At 37.6% G+C, this 16,036-nt stretch overlaps 1 pseudogene; it reads left to right on the forward strand.

Annotated features, from left to right (window-relative positions):
• The window catches only part of LOC109098077, a 148,574-nt pseudogene that overhangs the window by 63,891 nt on the left and 68,647 nt on the right, over nt 1–16,036 (forward strand).

The raw sequence follows: 16,036 nt of genomic DNA on the forward strand, positions 1-16,036 counted from the left end.
ACATTTGAACCTCTTGTTAAACTTAGATATGTATGGAATCTTCTTCGACAGAATTGATCAAGATATTCACAATTATATCTGTGGACCTGATTATCATAGTGGCTTGTATGTAACCACCTTGGAATTACCCAGAATACCCTAGAAACCAACTAGCAATGCCTTAGCAACCACTTGGAACACCTTAGCAACCACATAGCATTTAGATTTAAGACATTTAGATTTAAAACAGTACATTTTACCGTATTTAAATCCATTCCCTATATTTTTTGACACAATCAGTTGAAAAAGTGCACAGGGCTTTGGTTAATTCTTATATTACTGTGGCGATTCCTGCTTTCCTAGTGTCCCCCAGGAGTCAATTATTACTGCATGTACAGTAGAGAGTCACATGCTTTTTAGGGGTTAAACAGTGTGAGAGGTGAAATGCTTTGAGCCTGGCTGGAAGTTCGGTAAGAAGTGAGAGGTATTTTTCTGCGTCTGTCACAAAGGGCCAGAAGGAGAAATGGGAGTGTCCAGTGTGGGGCTTCTGGGAGGTTGTAGACGAGAGATTAAGGTGGCAGGCGGTATGTCACTTTGCTTGCCTTCTCACAGTCTTTAGCTTTCTCCATCTTGCAGACTCAGTGTCATATATGAGCCATAGATATGCGGTCATGCGCATTGTGCATGCAAGTACATTAGCAAGGTCAGACGATTGTTCTCGCAATACAGCTGAAGGGTCAATGATGTATAAGAGTGCCTGTGATATAAAAAAAAAGCAAAATTCTTTTAAAAATCTAGTTGTAATTTTACATTTACATTGAATAATTTAGCAGACGCTTTTATCCAAATGAGGAGAACGATAGAAGCAATCAGATGAACGAGAGAAGAACAATATGCAAGTGCTGTGACAAGTCTCAGTTAGTCTAGCACAGTACACAGAGCTAGTTTTTGTTTAACAGAATAGAATAGAATAGAATAGAATAGAATAGAATAGAATAGAATAGAATAGAATAGGTAAGTGCTAGTATTAGTTTGTCTGGTGCTGGTGAAAAAAGTTTTGTCATTAGACGTTTTTTGAAAATGGCCAAAGACTTGACTGTTCGAATAGAGATAGGGAGGTCATTCAACCAGCTGGGCACAGTCCAGGAAAAGGTCTGTGATAGTGATTTTTTTTTTTTTGCCTTTTTGGGATAGCACCACAAGGCATCGTTCACTTGCAGAACACAAGCTTCTGGAGGGTGCATAAGTTTGAACTAAAGAGTTTAGGTATATTGGTGCAGTGCCAGTTGTTGTCTTGTAGGCAAACAACAGTACTTTGAATTTGATGTTAGCAGCTACTGGTAGCTAGTGTAAACTGATGAAGAGAGGTGTAACGTGAGCTTTTTTCAGCTTTGTTAAAGACCACTCTTACTGCTGCATTCTGGATCAGTTGCAGAGGCTTGATAGTACATGTGGGAAGGCCCGCCAAGAAAGCATTACAATAGTCCAGTCTGGAGAGAACAAGAGCTTGGACAAGGAGTTGTGCAGCTTGCTCTGATAGGAAGGGTCTAATCTTCCTAATGTTGTGTAAGGCAAATCTGCAGGACCGGGCCATTGAAGCAATATGGTCTGTGAAGCTTAACTGATCATCGATCATAACTCTAAGGTTCCTGGCTATCTTGGAAGGAGTTATGGTTGACGAACCCAACTGTATAGAGAAGTTGTGATGAAGTGCTGGGTTGGCTGAGTCCACGAGCAGTTCTGTCTTAGTATGTTGAGTTGAAGGTGATGGTCCCTCATCCAGCTAGAAATGTCCCTCAAAATATCAGAAAATCTACCAGAAACCCGTCGGATCATCTGGTTGGAATAAGAAGTAGAGTGGAGTGTCATCAGCATAGAAGTGATAAGAAAAGTCATGCTTCTAAATGACAGATCATAATGATGACATGTAGATGGAGAAGAGAAGAGGTCCAAGCACTGAGCCTTGAGGAACCCCATTAGCAAAAAGTTGTGACTTAGAAACCTCACCCCTCTAAGACACCTTGAAAGACCTACCTGAGAGGTAAGACTTGAACCATTGGAGTGCGGTTCCTGAGATGCCCATCTTTCTTAGGGTGGACAGGAGAATCTGGTGGTTAACTGTGTCAAAAGCAGCAGACAGATCCAGCAAGATGAGTACTGATGATTTGGAAGCTGCTCTTGCCAGTCTCAGGGCTTCAGTAACCGAGAGCAGTCTCAGTTGAGTGGCTACATTTGAAGCCAGATTGGTTGTTCTCCAGTAGGTTGTTCTGTGCAAGGAACATAGAAAGTTGGTTGAACACAACTCACTCAAGTGTCTTTGCAATGAACAATAAGGGATTTGATTAGAAAAAAATAAAATAATAAAAATGCAAATATATATATTTAAATATATATATATATATATATATATATATATATATATATATATATATATATATATATATATATATATATAACTTTTACCATGTTTTTTGTTTTGCATTTTTATTATATTAATTCATTTACATTATACAAACTTTTTACAGAAATCACTCACTAATACAATAAGTCACAAACTAAAACACAAAACAATCGAAAATACAGTCTGTACAGTATAAAAAAAAAACATTATGTCTATGGAATGTCCCCATGAAACAATGAAACCCAATGTGTGTGTGGTCTCTGTGGGACTTCTCATCTGGTCCTCAATACCTCTGCATGTCCCTTGTGTACCCTACTAGGAATGAAAGGACTGTACAGAGCTATTCTCCCTGCTTATTATTGTGTGTATGTGTGTGCGTGCACACATGCACACTTGGTGACTGAGTGAGTAGACAATGTGGAGCTCATTCACAATTCCATTATCAAAAAAAGATTAGTCCTCTCTGTCTTCTGTTAAATTATTCCTGGCGCTGGTGAGATACTATCAGATAGACACATCTCACTTCATACTTGACTGTCAATCACTTCAGCTGGACTGTCTGACTGTGATTTCTGGGTAGTTTGTAATGGTTTCTTTGATTTGAGAGTATGTCTCCTCTATTTGGTCTGAGTTTTTGATATTTATTTTAGTTTGATACTGATTTTAAAGTACTTTGTCAAGCTGAAGTGTCAGAGAATCTGGCCAGGGTCTTTTACTACAGCAGTACCCATATTCTGGTTTACTTCACCTTGTGAGGCCTCAGAGAAACAAAACCATTTTCTTCAAATTTGATGCATATAAGAATCTGATACAGGTGAGATGGCAGTTTGATCTTGGTTACGAGATCATTATCTGATATTAATTGAAAGTCTGATCTCTTTTGCAAGTCTGCGGGCTGTTACGAGTAATAATATTAATAATTCCTTACATTTATATAGCACTTTTCTGGGCACTCATAGCGTTTTACGTAGAAGGGGGTAATCTCCTCAACCACCACCAGTGTGCCGCATCCACCTGGATGATGCAACGGCAGCCATATTGCGCCAGAACGCCCACCACACACCAGCTTATTGGTGGAGAGGAGATCGAGTGATGAAGCAAATCAGTTTATGGGGATGGTTAGGAGGCCATGATGGTTGGAGGTCAATAGGCGAATTTGGCCAGGATGCCTAAGTTCTCAGGTATGAATCTGATCTCAATTTTGTGTCTGATCTGTTACAAATCAAATCTCTGGTACAAATCTGATCTCAGTTACGAGTCAGATCTCTTCTCTTCTCTTCTCTGATCTCTGTGTCTGTTTTGATCTCATCTAAGTCTGACTTTTTACAAATCTCATGTCACATACAGAGTCTGATCTCGGGTATAAGTCAAATCTCTTATGCAATCCTGATATCAATTATGAGTCTGATCTCAGTTAAGAGTTGGATCTCTGTTACGAATAAAATCACTGGTACAAATCTCATGTCAGTTACAGATCAGATCTCTGCTCTGATTACTGTTGCAAATCTGATCTCTCATTTGAGTCTGATCTGTTACAGTTCAAATCTTTGATATGAATCTGATCTGTTGTGAGTCTGATGTCTGGTACGAGTCGAACCTCTGATATGATTTAGATCTCAGTTATGAGTCAAATCTCTAATATGATTCTGAAGTTTCAGGTATGTTCTCTACTCTGAATCTGATCTCTGTTGCTGATCTGATCGCTGCTTTGAGTCTGATCTGTTGGGAGTCAAATCTGTGGTACGAGTCAAGTCTATTTTACAAATCTTATCTCCGTTACAAACTAATTTCTGGTGCAAATATTGTGTCTGATGTGTTACAAATCAAATCTCTGGTACAAATCTGATCTCAGTTACGAGTCAGATCTCTGTACTGAATCTGATTTTTGTTGCAGATCTGATCTCCTCTAAGTCTGATTTGTTACAAGTCAAATTTCTATGAGTCTGATCTCTGGTATGGGTCAAATCTCTTATAGTATACAATCCTGATCTCAGATATGAGTCTGATCTCAGTTACGAGTTGTATCTTTGTTACGAATGAAATCACTGATGCAAATTTCATGTCAGATCTTTGCTCTGGGTCTTTATGTTGCAAATCTGATCTTTCATTTTATCGTTATCTGTTACGGGTCAAATTTCTGGTATGATCTGATCTCAGTTGTAAGTCTTGAAACTCTAATACAATTTTTAACTCAGAAATCTCAGCATATGCTGGTTAGGTATGTTTTGAAGAAATGCACCTGATTTTAACATGATTAAAATTCTCCTGCTCATAACCATTTTATAACCAGCTCAGGATCAGCTTAAACCAGCTCATGACTAAATAAAGCTCATGACTAAATAAAGACCAGATTAAACCAGCTCAAACCAGCTGGCATGTTTTTTTTTCCCCAATAGGGTCTAATTTATGTTGCAGATCTGATTGCTGCTTTGAGTCTGATCTGTTGGGAGTCAAATATCTGGTATTTATCTGATCTATTGCGAGTCTGATATGAATAAAATTTCTTATACTAGTCTGACCTCAGTTACTAGTCTGATCTCAGTTCCAAACAAATCTCAGGTAAAAATCTCATGTCAGTTAACAAGTCTGATTTCTGCAGATCTGATTTCTGGTATGAATCTGATCTCAGTTACTTGTCACTTCTCTACTCTTATGTCTGTTGCCAATCTGATTTCGGCTCTGAGTTTGATGATTATGAATCTGATCTTGTGTTTTTCTGATCTCTATTGATATCTTGTAGCGTCAATCAATCACTACCATAATTCAAAATATTCTGTTTGATCTTAACCTCTCTATAACCACTTTACCTGATTTTTAAAACTGGAATGTGTCTCTCTTGTGCAAAGATTACATTTCATAGCTGTGATATTTGGTTGAGGTTGAGTGAGCTTAGGCTAAACACCCAGTTGACAGTAGAATCTTTTCCTCTGCTCAGTATTTAAAGGGCAGTGCTGTTCTACTAATCTAATAACTACATTACAGACGTCTCTTGGCAGTAAGAAGCTCATATTGTAAGCCTACACAAAGCTCTGATCTCTCTCTCATATCCACAGTCACACACATATCATCAATAATCACTACAATAGAACAAAACAACAAAAAACCACTTGTGTTCACATTTACTTCTGCTCCAGTTAATCCAGATTAAAACATGTTTTGATGTCGTGGTGTGGACCTCAAAGAATGAATGTGTGCTGGTCGTTTCAGAGAACTGACAGATTGTTTCTTTCGGTCTCTACAGGTGTGCTAGTGGGTGCTCCCATTTGAGCAGCAGTCACGATGGTGGCCCTGTCGCTGAAGATTTGTGTGCGACAGTGCAATGTGGTCAAGACGATGCAGTTTGAACCCTCAACTCCGGTTTATGACGCCTGCAGGATTATCAGAGAGCGAGTTCCAGAGGCCCAAAGTGGACAAGGTAAGATTTGCAGAATATTCCTCTAGGCTTCCCACCATTTTACGCTCTTCCATGAGACTACAACTCCCACCTTTGTGATGTTATCAAAACATTTCTGACTCAATCAGTGGTGTGTTTGGGGGTGGGACTATCTTTTTGTTCAACCAATGGTAGATGGGGGAGTTTTCTTGAAAGTTTTCGCAAGTCTTTTTGAAATTCTGTTTGGTGTCGTTAGAAGTTAAAATTGTACGCTTTACTCTTTAACCAGCCTTGGTTAAGTTTGGATTAGGCAAGTCATTTTAGAGGCACAACAATTCATTACGTTTTAAATAAAGATTACTTTTTTATCTTATTGGAATAAAATACACTGTACTATTCAAGTTTGTTTAAATTAATTAGGTTAATTCTGGATTCATATTTACAATTTTATAATTGACACACATGTATTCAAATTGCCACATTTTGTCACATTTTCTGAGGAAAAATCTGGAATTACTTGGAATGGATTTAAATATGGTACACTGTGTTAGAGAAAACAAGAATACTAAATTTTTTGCAGGTGATAGTATTATCAAAATATTCCTTAAACACTTGGGAAAGGGGAACTTTTGTGTTCGGTCTAAATTTTGTAAAAATGTGCAGAGCTTCCCAGAAGTTTGGATTCGATTTGTGTTTATACCAGCTGCTTCACATCAGTAGATGTTTCTGTATCCGTCATGTCAAAACTTGGGCGGTAAAGTGTTACCCTACAGTTTGTGCAACCTCAGCTGATGACCAGTTCTGCTTCAGAGTGAGTCTGATGGATAAGTGCACTCTTTCTCTTTCCATCTCCACTCAAGTCATCAAACGGCCACAAAGTCAAGCATTAATGTTCTCTGCTCACTAGAGCTTGCAAAATGGACTCCTGTGCGCTATCAGCTCAACAGGGGTCATCGCTTTGGGATGAGTCTGCAGCTCTGCCACTCTGTGTACATTCATTATTCGGCCAGCTACAGTTATATGACTGTTTTCCCATGTGATGCACATGATTGCTGCCCTCAATAGCCACAATGAATTGGACTCATTTTATAAATGTCAATTGTTTCTTTTAGGATCAAAGACAAACTGCTTTGTGGTTTTAATGAAGAGTCTGAAATTTATTACGACCGTATTTGTAGACGTAACTGGATCTCTTTGATTTAGTATCTGCTTCCATGGGGCAAGTTGTTGTGTAATTATGTAAAATCTATTGCAGCATCAGATTACGGGCTCTTCCTGTCCGATGATGACCCCAGGAAAGGAATCTGGTTGGAATCAGGGCGCACACTTGATTATTACATGCTGCGGAATGGGGTAAATCACATTATTTGACTTATCTCTATTCTCTTAAGACTTTCGTAAGTTTTTATTTCCATTGTGATTTTAAGCTTCATTTCAGCACTTATTCTCATCGTGTACAGGACGTCCTGGAGTACAAGAAAAAACAGAGACCTCAGAAGATCAAAATGCTGGATGGAACCATCAAAACCATAATGGTGGATGACTCCAAAACAGTAGGGGAGCTTTTGGTCACCATCTGCAGTAGGATAGGTGGGTCCTTCTTTTATCCTGTCAAGTTTGGCATAAATATTGGGCTTACAACTTACCTGGGGGGTATTCCAGAAAGCAGGTTATGTGACATACCCGGGTATGTTTAAGGATAAGCGGATAAACTCAACTTTCGGTTCCAAAAACGGAGGTAACTTTCAGGGTATGTAAGTAGACATAGCAACTTATTCTCTGAACATAACCTGCTCCGTAGTAGGTTCTGTTTCAGGGTTGGTCCACCTTAGCACTATCAGCACATGCTTGACCTACTGACGAGACTCCAGTTGGTGTGACGTGTGTGACGTGTCTGTGCACAGTATTATATATTATTACAATGTAGTTATGTAATATATATATATATAGTAGTCTATTACACAAGTGCTGATTTTGTCCCAAATATCATGAGTATAATGTGATTTTATACAACAGTTCATTAAGTAAGTTGATATTGTTATATTTTTAACTAAAATATTATGTTTTTGCTCAATTTTGCAGAGAACATATTACCTAAAGTCACAGCAGAATTGTTGCACGTCTCCGAGCAACACAGCAGTTTAGTTTCTGAATGAATCCGCATTTTGAACGAATCATGTGAATCAATGATTCAATAGTCTGTTCATAAAGAGAGCCATTTATTTAATTGCTGAATGAATCAGCTGTTGAACGAATCAAATGAACACATTTTACCTGCTGGCAGATTTAGTTTCTCATTTAGAGTATAATTTCATAAAAAAGTAAATAAATAATAATAATAATAATAAAAATAAAATACATTAAAGGATAGTTCACCCAAAAATTTTTAATTCTGTCATCATTTACTCACCCTCATGTTGTTTCAAACCTTTATTTTGTGGAACATAAAAGAAGGTACTGTATTCTGAAGATGGTTGGTAACAAAACTGTTTTAGTTACTAATGGCTTATATAAAAAATACTGAGATGTTTCTCAAATTATCTTCTTTTATGTTCCATAGTTTACTAGTTAAAATATTTCTTACTAAAGCTACAGTTTGTAAAGTTTACTTGATACTTTCTCATTTAACACAAAAACAGCTTTAAATAATCTTTTGTGTGTATTTTCAGTCAAATTTATTTTGCAATTAATTAGATTGATTAATCAACACATCATGTAATTAATTAGATTAAAAAATTGTAATCGACTGACAGCCCTAATAATAATAATAATATATATATATATTAATATATATTTTTTTACTATTATTATTATTATTATTATTGGCATATATAATAGTTATATGTATAAATTATAAAACACTATTATAACAAGGTAATTTTTAATTTATTATATTTTTATTTCATTCTATATTATCTCACACATCATGGGTCTGCATTTTCTATAATGTATTTCTAGAATAAAAATACATTTCTGATATGACTTATTATATAATTAGCATCAAACAAACAATATATTATTATGAATATATATTATTCTCAAGGATTAAAGTTTTAATTGGAAAAAAATAAAAATGATTGCACAACCACCAGTTAAGAAGCATGACGCGTTTTTTCTTAGCGTCCGTTTCCAAATGCTGTGTATAGTAAGAGTAACATTGTCGGTCATCAGGCGATATTGAAGTTTTTCTTTAGTTCTTATTTGTTCCACTTAACTTAAATTGAAACCAAACTTAACTTAAAACCTAACTTAAAACCTAACTAACTTAACTTAATCAACTTAAAGGTCTATATTTGGTAAAGTTGTATTAGGTGCTTGTTTGTGTATGTTAATTGTATCTATTTTCACATTTAGATCATTTAAACTTAATTTTTTTATCTCAAAATAAATATACATTTGTCATACTGTATATTATAATGTTGTGGTGCCTGAATTCACTTGTAGTATTTAAAATGATCGATTTTAGTGTTTATTGTTTATAATTAATACAAAATAGTATACAATTATAATATTTGCCATTTATCGGTATCTGCCAGGATTTGTAATATCGGTACACCACTAGTAGCAATTAAACAAAATATCTTTTATTTTGTTCTCATTATGTCCAATATTGGATTTATGACTCTTAAGCATCACATGAAAAATATGACTTTACATGGTCCTTTTCCATTTAAATGGCCAGTTTAAGCGACAATGTGATGGAACTTAAAGCCTTAGCCTCCTCATTTACATTAAGTAATTTCTTTCTATTTTCCTGAATGATTTACAGTCAGGCTGTTTTCATAAATTCATGTAAGCTGAATGATATTTATTTAGTTTCATACAAAACCTGTGCTGGAGAGTTTGAAAGACTGATGGAAAGAGAGTGCTGATTGTCTTGTGCTCCACAGGAATCACTAATTATGAGGAGTACTCACTGATTCAAGAGCAGGTGGAGGAGAAGCGTGAGGATGGGATGGGAACACTAAAGAAAGACAGAACCCTCCTGCGAGACGAGAGGAAGATGGAGAAGCTGAAAGCCAAACTTCACACAGATGATGATTGTGAGACTCCTGGCAACTGTGAAAATAAAACATTAGCAAACAAACCACCCTGCCAGATTTACCCACACTGAGAGACTCTCAGACAGGCTTAAAGGAATTTTACACAGTCCAGATCTTTTAATGATATAATAACTGGTGTCATAGACCCCCTTAGTATATGCTCACTGGATTTGAACAGTGTTGTTAATTTACAATTAAAAGCATGAATTTGATTGCTAATGCTAACATGGTCCAATATTTAATTCCCAGTGAACTGGCTGGACCACAGTCGGACATTTCGGGAGCAGGGCGTAGAGGAGAGCGAGATATTACTTCTACGAAGGAAGTTCTTCTATTCTGACCAGAATGTAGACTCTCGTGATCCTGTCCAGCTCAACCTTCTCTATGTACAGGTAAAAGATCAGTTTTGATCACTTTTTGTGCCCTTTTTCTATTTCAGACCACATACTGACTTAATGTATCATGTTTTTGCCAAAAAGCTAAATATGCCACAAAACAACAAGGTCACAGCCAATCAGACCATATTTGAAATAAAATATACAGTTATGTGGAGCAGTACTTTTGACCAATGATATTTCACTGTGAGCGGAGCTAGACATCATTACTTTAAATTACATTTAGTCATTTGGCAGACTCTTTTATCCAAAGCAACTTACAATTGGGGGATACATTAAGCGATTTTTTTTATGATGAAGTCAAGGTGCTTCGAAAGAGATGTGTTTTCAGCTGTCGTTTGAAAATTTTCAGAGATTCAGCATTACAGATAGGGGTGGGAAGATCATTCCACCAGCCAGGAATGGTGAACGAGAATGTTCTGGAAAGTGATTTTGAGCCTTTCTGTGATGGTACCACGAGGCGTCGCTCACTAGCGGATCTCAGATTTCTGGAGGGGATGTAGATACGTAGTAGTGAGTGGAAGTAGGTGGGTGCTGAGCCTGTGGCTGTTCTATATGCAAGCATCAATGTCTTGAACTTGATGCGAGGCACAACCGGTAACCAGTGCAAGGAGATAAAGAGAGGTGTGATGTGGGATTGTAGAAGAACCTAGCTGGATGGAGAAATCATACAGTAGAGTTGGAGTTGCAAGAAAGACAAGAAGCTCAGTCTTTGCCAGGTTGAGCTGTAGGTGATATTCTTTCATCCATGCCGAGATATCCGCCAACCATCCTGAGATCCGTGCAGCTAACGTTGGATCATCTGGTTGAAATGAAAGATAGAGCTGTGTGTCATCAGCATAGCAATGGTAGGAGAAGCCATGTGCCTTTATGATGTTACCCAGTGATGTCGTGTATATGGAGAAGAGGAGGGGTCCAAGAACTGATCCCTGAGGAACCCCAGTGACCAGTTAATGTGCTTCGGATACCTCCCCTCCCCAAGCCACCCTGAAAGACCTACCACTGAAATAGGATTCAAACAAGGGATGTGGAATCCCTGTGATGCCCAGTGATGAGAGGGCAGTCAACATGACTTGACGAATGGAAACAAAGCAATCATCAAATGTCTTGCAGAGAAGGGGTTTTGTTTGCTGAGATTTAGAGTGACAGCTTCTTGACCTGAAGTATTTTGCCATGATGCCCTGTGTAATTATTGATAATTATGCTTGATCTTAACAATAATAATCAATTTTATCGACTTGTTTTCACTCTCTTTTACTGACATTCTGTCTGTCCTCTATCAGCCTTTTTGGCTGGTTTAACTGTATTGCACCAGTTAGCCAAAACCTCTTCGTCACCACCTGCTCTAACAATTAATTAATTTCTCAGAGCCACTGTCGCACAGAAATGTAGGTGTTAGATGGTTTTATGAAAGCAGTGAAATAGTGACACAGCTCTTATGAATGAATTATTGGTCAGCCCAGAAGGAAATGCAGATATCTTCACAGTTGCTGATTTGTCGATTGTCTTTTTCACCGCCGTAGGCAGTATGGATTACTTTTCCCTCACATCTCCTCCTAATTAGGCACTTTTTTCAGAGTTTTGCATAGTTTTTCAGATCGCAATAAACTTGAAATGCCAGAAAGCACAGAGAATCAAATGTGGGAATTTAGACCAATGAGATGATGTTCGGGGCGGAGCTAAACAGCATAACACAACATATTTTGATGGTTAGTTTAGAACAAAAAAACTAATTTTTGCAATTAATGAAGCACCAGTTTTTGTAATTTCCTAAAGGCTATGCTAGTGTATCTTTACCACTTGTTAAAAATAAATAAATAACAGCACAACTGATCACAACCGATAAAACTTTATCATGTGATATTTTTTTCCATCATGCTAAGCTTGCACATGATCTTACATGTGATGTCACACACTCACACAAGCATATTTCGTTCTCTCTCTGGTTTGAGTCAAATGGACTTATGTCACAAAGTGGCCAGTGGGTCTTCATGCATCATGTTTATGTATGTAAATGTGTGTGTGAGTAGTGCAGTGTGAATGTGTGTGTCCGCTCAAGGAGCTCTGCGCTAGTGCGTAGTTTCCCTCGAGGCCGTGAGCTGTTGTAGCAGACGGGCCGCTGTGCTCTGACCGGCCTCTGGAGCACACGGCTCGCTGCAGATGCATTAGTGTGTCTGCCTGAGGATTTCAGAGCAACTTCCCACCGACAAACACACACATTCTCTGTCACCTGCACTTAATAACTTATATAAGATGATGGATAAGCACTTATTTTTGCCAATATAAGGTCAGTATTTCTGGGCTTGAAAGGAAAACATGGCTATATCCTTGTTTTTAAACGTGTGTGTACAATATTTCAAGTTTGCACATACCGTACACTTAAAAAATACACAAAAACAAAAAATGTGGCAATATCATGGTGCATGCTGTGGTTTTTACGTAACCAAAAATCATGATATTAGTATGGTAACCTACATACTACACTGTATTACCATGCGTGGTGTTTTTAACCTTGGTACTGTCCAGAAAATATGGTAATACCATGTTCAAAAACATTATACAAATATGGTGCCATATTCATTTATCATAGTATAGAATGTACATGGTACTACATGGTATTTTTAAAGAAAACCATGGTATTAGCATGGTAAATTTCCAAAAAGAAAATGGTATTACCATGGTACTAGTATCATCATGATATTTGTCTTAAACACATAATAATGCCATGGTATCCTGTTATATACTGAATTACTATGAATACTGCATTTGTATACCATTCCTGCTGAGGAAAATAAGCAGCTAAAACTTTTTTTTTTTTTTAATCTGGTCAGGCTGGTCAGCTTAATAACTGATAGATTTACTGAGGTGTTTTGTATGTCCATGCTGGTAAAAAGGTGCATGTGAGTCACCACACACACACACATGCACGCATACTGTAACACTTCTCCTCCCTTTCCTCAGTCTCCCTCTGTCTCTGTCTTCCTCTGTAGTAAACACACACGCCCGCGTGAAATTCTCTGACATGGTGCCACACACACCCACATACTTTGAGAAACAGAAGAGGGCAGCTCTCACACACACGCACACACACACACTGAGGCTGCTGCACATGTATGCGCTCAGGAGTGTTTGGCAGGCTGAAGGGGACTTCTCTGCTCCGCGCTGGGGGCGTGACCGCATCATATCTCAGTTTGTCATGATGTGTTCCCATTAAAACCTCACTGACTGTATCTGCTACTGTTACCATGTTGATGTCATCTGGGAGTGATGCGAGATGATTGGTGGGTGTCCTGAGGGTGGGGCCCCTCACACACGGACTTGTTTATGATGATGTAAAGCTTCCATGACCTCAGTCCCCACTCACAACATCAGCCAAGCATGTGTGCGTACATTTCTGCCTCTGCTCTTCTAATGACTTCCTCCAGATTGATTGAAAACTCACAAACATGGCTCTGCGAATAGATGCCGCTTGTTTTCTAGATGCTCTCTTGGCGGTGGCGAGGATGGCACTAAAATTTTTCTGTAAGATGCACCCTTTCGGGTTTTAAACTGAACTACACTGAGGTGTATATCAGGAGACGCTTGAACAGATGGGCTGTCCGCTTTCATAGCGGCTGCAGGCCGTCTGTAATATTAGACTGCACTCCGTGTCACCACACAGGGTTATTGAAATATCTTAAAGGGATAGTTCACCTAAAAATTATAATCTGTCAGAATTTACTTGCCCTCATGTTGTTCCAATCCCATATGCTGTTACTTTCTCTGTGGAGCTCAAAAAGAAGAATTTTTAAAGAATTCTCGAACTGCTTTTCCATATAACAGAGATTCCTGAACTTTTTTTGGCAGCTGAACCTCTTTTCACATTCACATTTTAATTTTTTTTTATTTTTTTTATTTTTTATTTTTTATGTTGGTCACCCAAAATCAAATGATTCATACTTTTTAGTAAGTGTTTTATTTATTGTAATTTTAAGTATTTTGATTCATCAATTGATTGATTAATCAGTAGCTTTTCATCAACTCACAAACCCCCTGCATTTCCTTCACAAACCGTAATTTGGAAACTCTTTGTTTTCTGTTTGGTTGAGATTCGGTTTTTAATTTAATTTTATTTTTTATTCTTTATTTTTTATTTTTTTTCATTTGGATTTTACCATTTTTAGTGGGGGGTGTTTTTTTTTTTTTTTTTTTTGGGGGGGGGGGGGGGGGGGGGGGGGGGTTGCGATTTTTTTTCTGTTTGTTATTGGTTAGTTAGCTTTGTTGGGTTTTGTTTTGGAGGGTTTTTTTTGTTTTTTTTTTTTAGTTTTTTTTTTGTTTGTTTGTTTTTGTTTTGTTGGGTTTTCTTTTGAGTGTGTTGGTTTGGTTTACTTTATTTTGGTTTTGTTTAGATTGGTTTGTTTTTGAATTTGACTGATATTGTTTGTTTACATTTTACAATTTAATCATTTAGCAGACGCTTTTATCCAAAGCGACTTACAAATAGAAGCAATCAGATCAACAAGAGAACAACAACGGTATACAAGTGCTATGGACTCAGTTAGTCTAGTACAGAACACGTAGCCAGTGAAATTTTTTATTTTTTATTTTAATTGAATATGATAGACAAGAAAAAGAAAAGGTAAGTACTAGTATTAGTTGGTTAAGTGCAGGCGAAAAAGATGAGTCTTTAGAAGTTTTTGAAAATATGAGTAAAGGACTCAGCTGTGCGAATTGAGATCGGGAGGTCATTCCACCAGCTGGGCGCAATCCAGGAAAAAGTCCGTGAGAGTTTTGAACCTCTTTGGGATGGCACCACAAGGCGTCGTTCACTTGCAGAGCGCAAACATCTGGAGGGCGCATAAGATTGAACTAATGAGCTTAGGTATGTTGGCGTCGTTTGGTTTTGTTTAGATTGGTTTGTTTTTGAATTTGACTGATATTGTTATTAGTTGTTATATAGTATTCTTGTATGAACTTGTTTGGAAAAAATAGTGTAAAGTTTCTTTTAAATTTCAAATTTTCCACTAAAAAAAAACAAACAAACAAAACAAGCGTAATGACATGAAATTAAACAAACGATAACAAAATATGAACTAATATGTAATATTACTCCAATTGCTCCTTTTATGCCTTTTTTTCCTTTTGGGCATTTGTATCTCTGCTGAAATAGAGAAACTAATTTTGCCCCTAAGATTGTGTCAGTACAATCCCAGTAAGTCTGTTAAAGCGTGCCTGCAGGAATCACATGTTACGAATTGTGTGCTACTGCTTAAAAAAACAAGATGTCAAGATGAGAAGCCTTCCTCAACTCACAATATATATATTTTTTTGCAGCTATATGTTGCTAAATTTGCTTATTAGCGATGCACAATCTCATCTCCGCACAGAGATTCTTGTTAAAATACTGATCTGAATATTCTTTAAAGGTATTGATGGCTCTTCAGATGTTTTGGTCTGCTTGTCTGCTTAGCGAATGCACCGCATTCTTTCTGTAACATCTTTGTTAGCACCCTCATTACATTCTGTAACATCTGCTCTTGTTTCCTGTCTCTGTTTCAGGCCAGGGATGACATTCTGAACGGATCCCACCCCGTGTCCTTTGATAAGGCCTGCGAGTTCGCTGGAATTCAGGCACAGATCCAATTCGGTCCCCACGTGGAGCAAAAACACAAGCCAGGATTTTTAGAGTAAGACCACATGCCTTGTAGCTGCGGTATCATATGCAGCCCATTCAACACTGTCACTGTAACACACACACACACACACACACACACACACACACACACACACACACAGACACAGGCTCTTTCAGTTGTTATCTGATTACATTTTAGACCAGACAATTATTTGCAAGAATTCTGTGCTG

This window comes from Cyprinus carpio, chromosome B25 (assembly GCF_018340385.1).
Source record: "Cyprinus carpio isolate SPL01 chromosome B25, ASM1834038v1, whole genome shotgun sequence".
NCBI classification, from domain to species: Eukaryota; Metazoa; Chordata; class Actinopteri; order Cypriniformes; family Cyprinidae; genus Cyprinus; species Cyprinus carpio.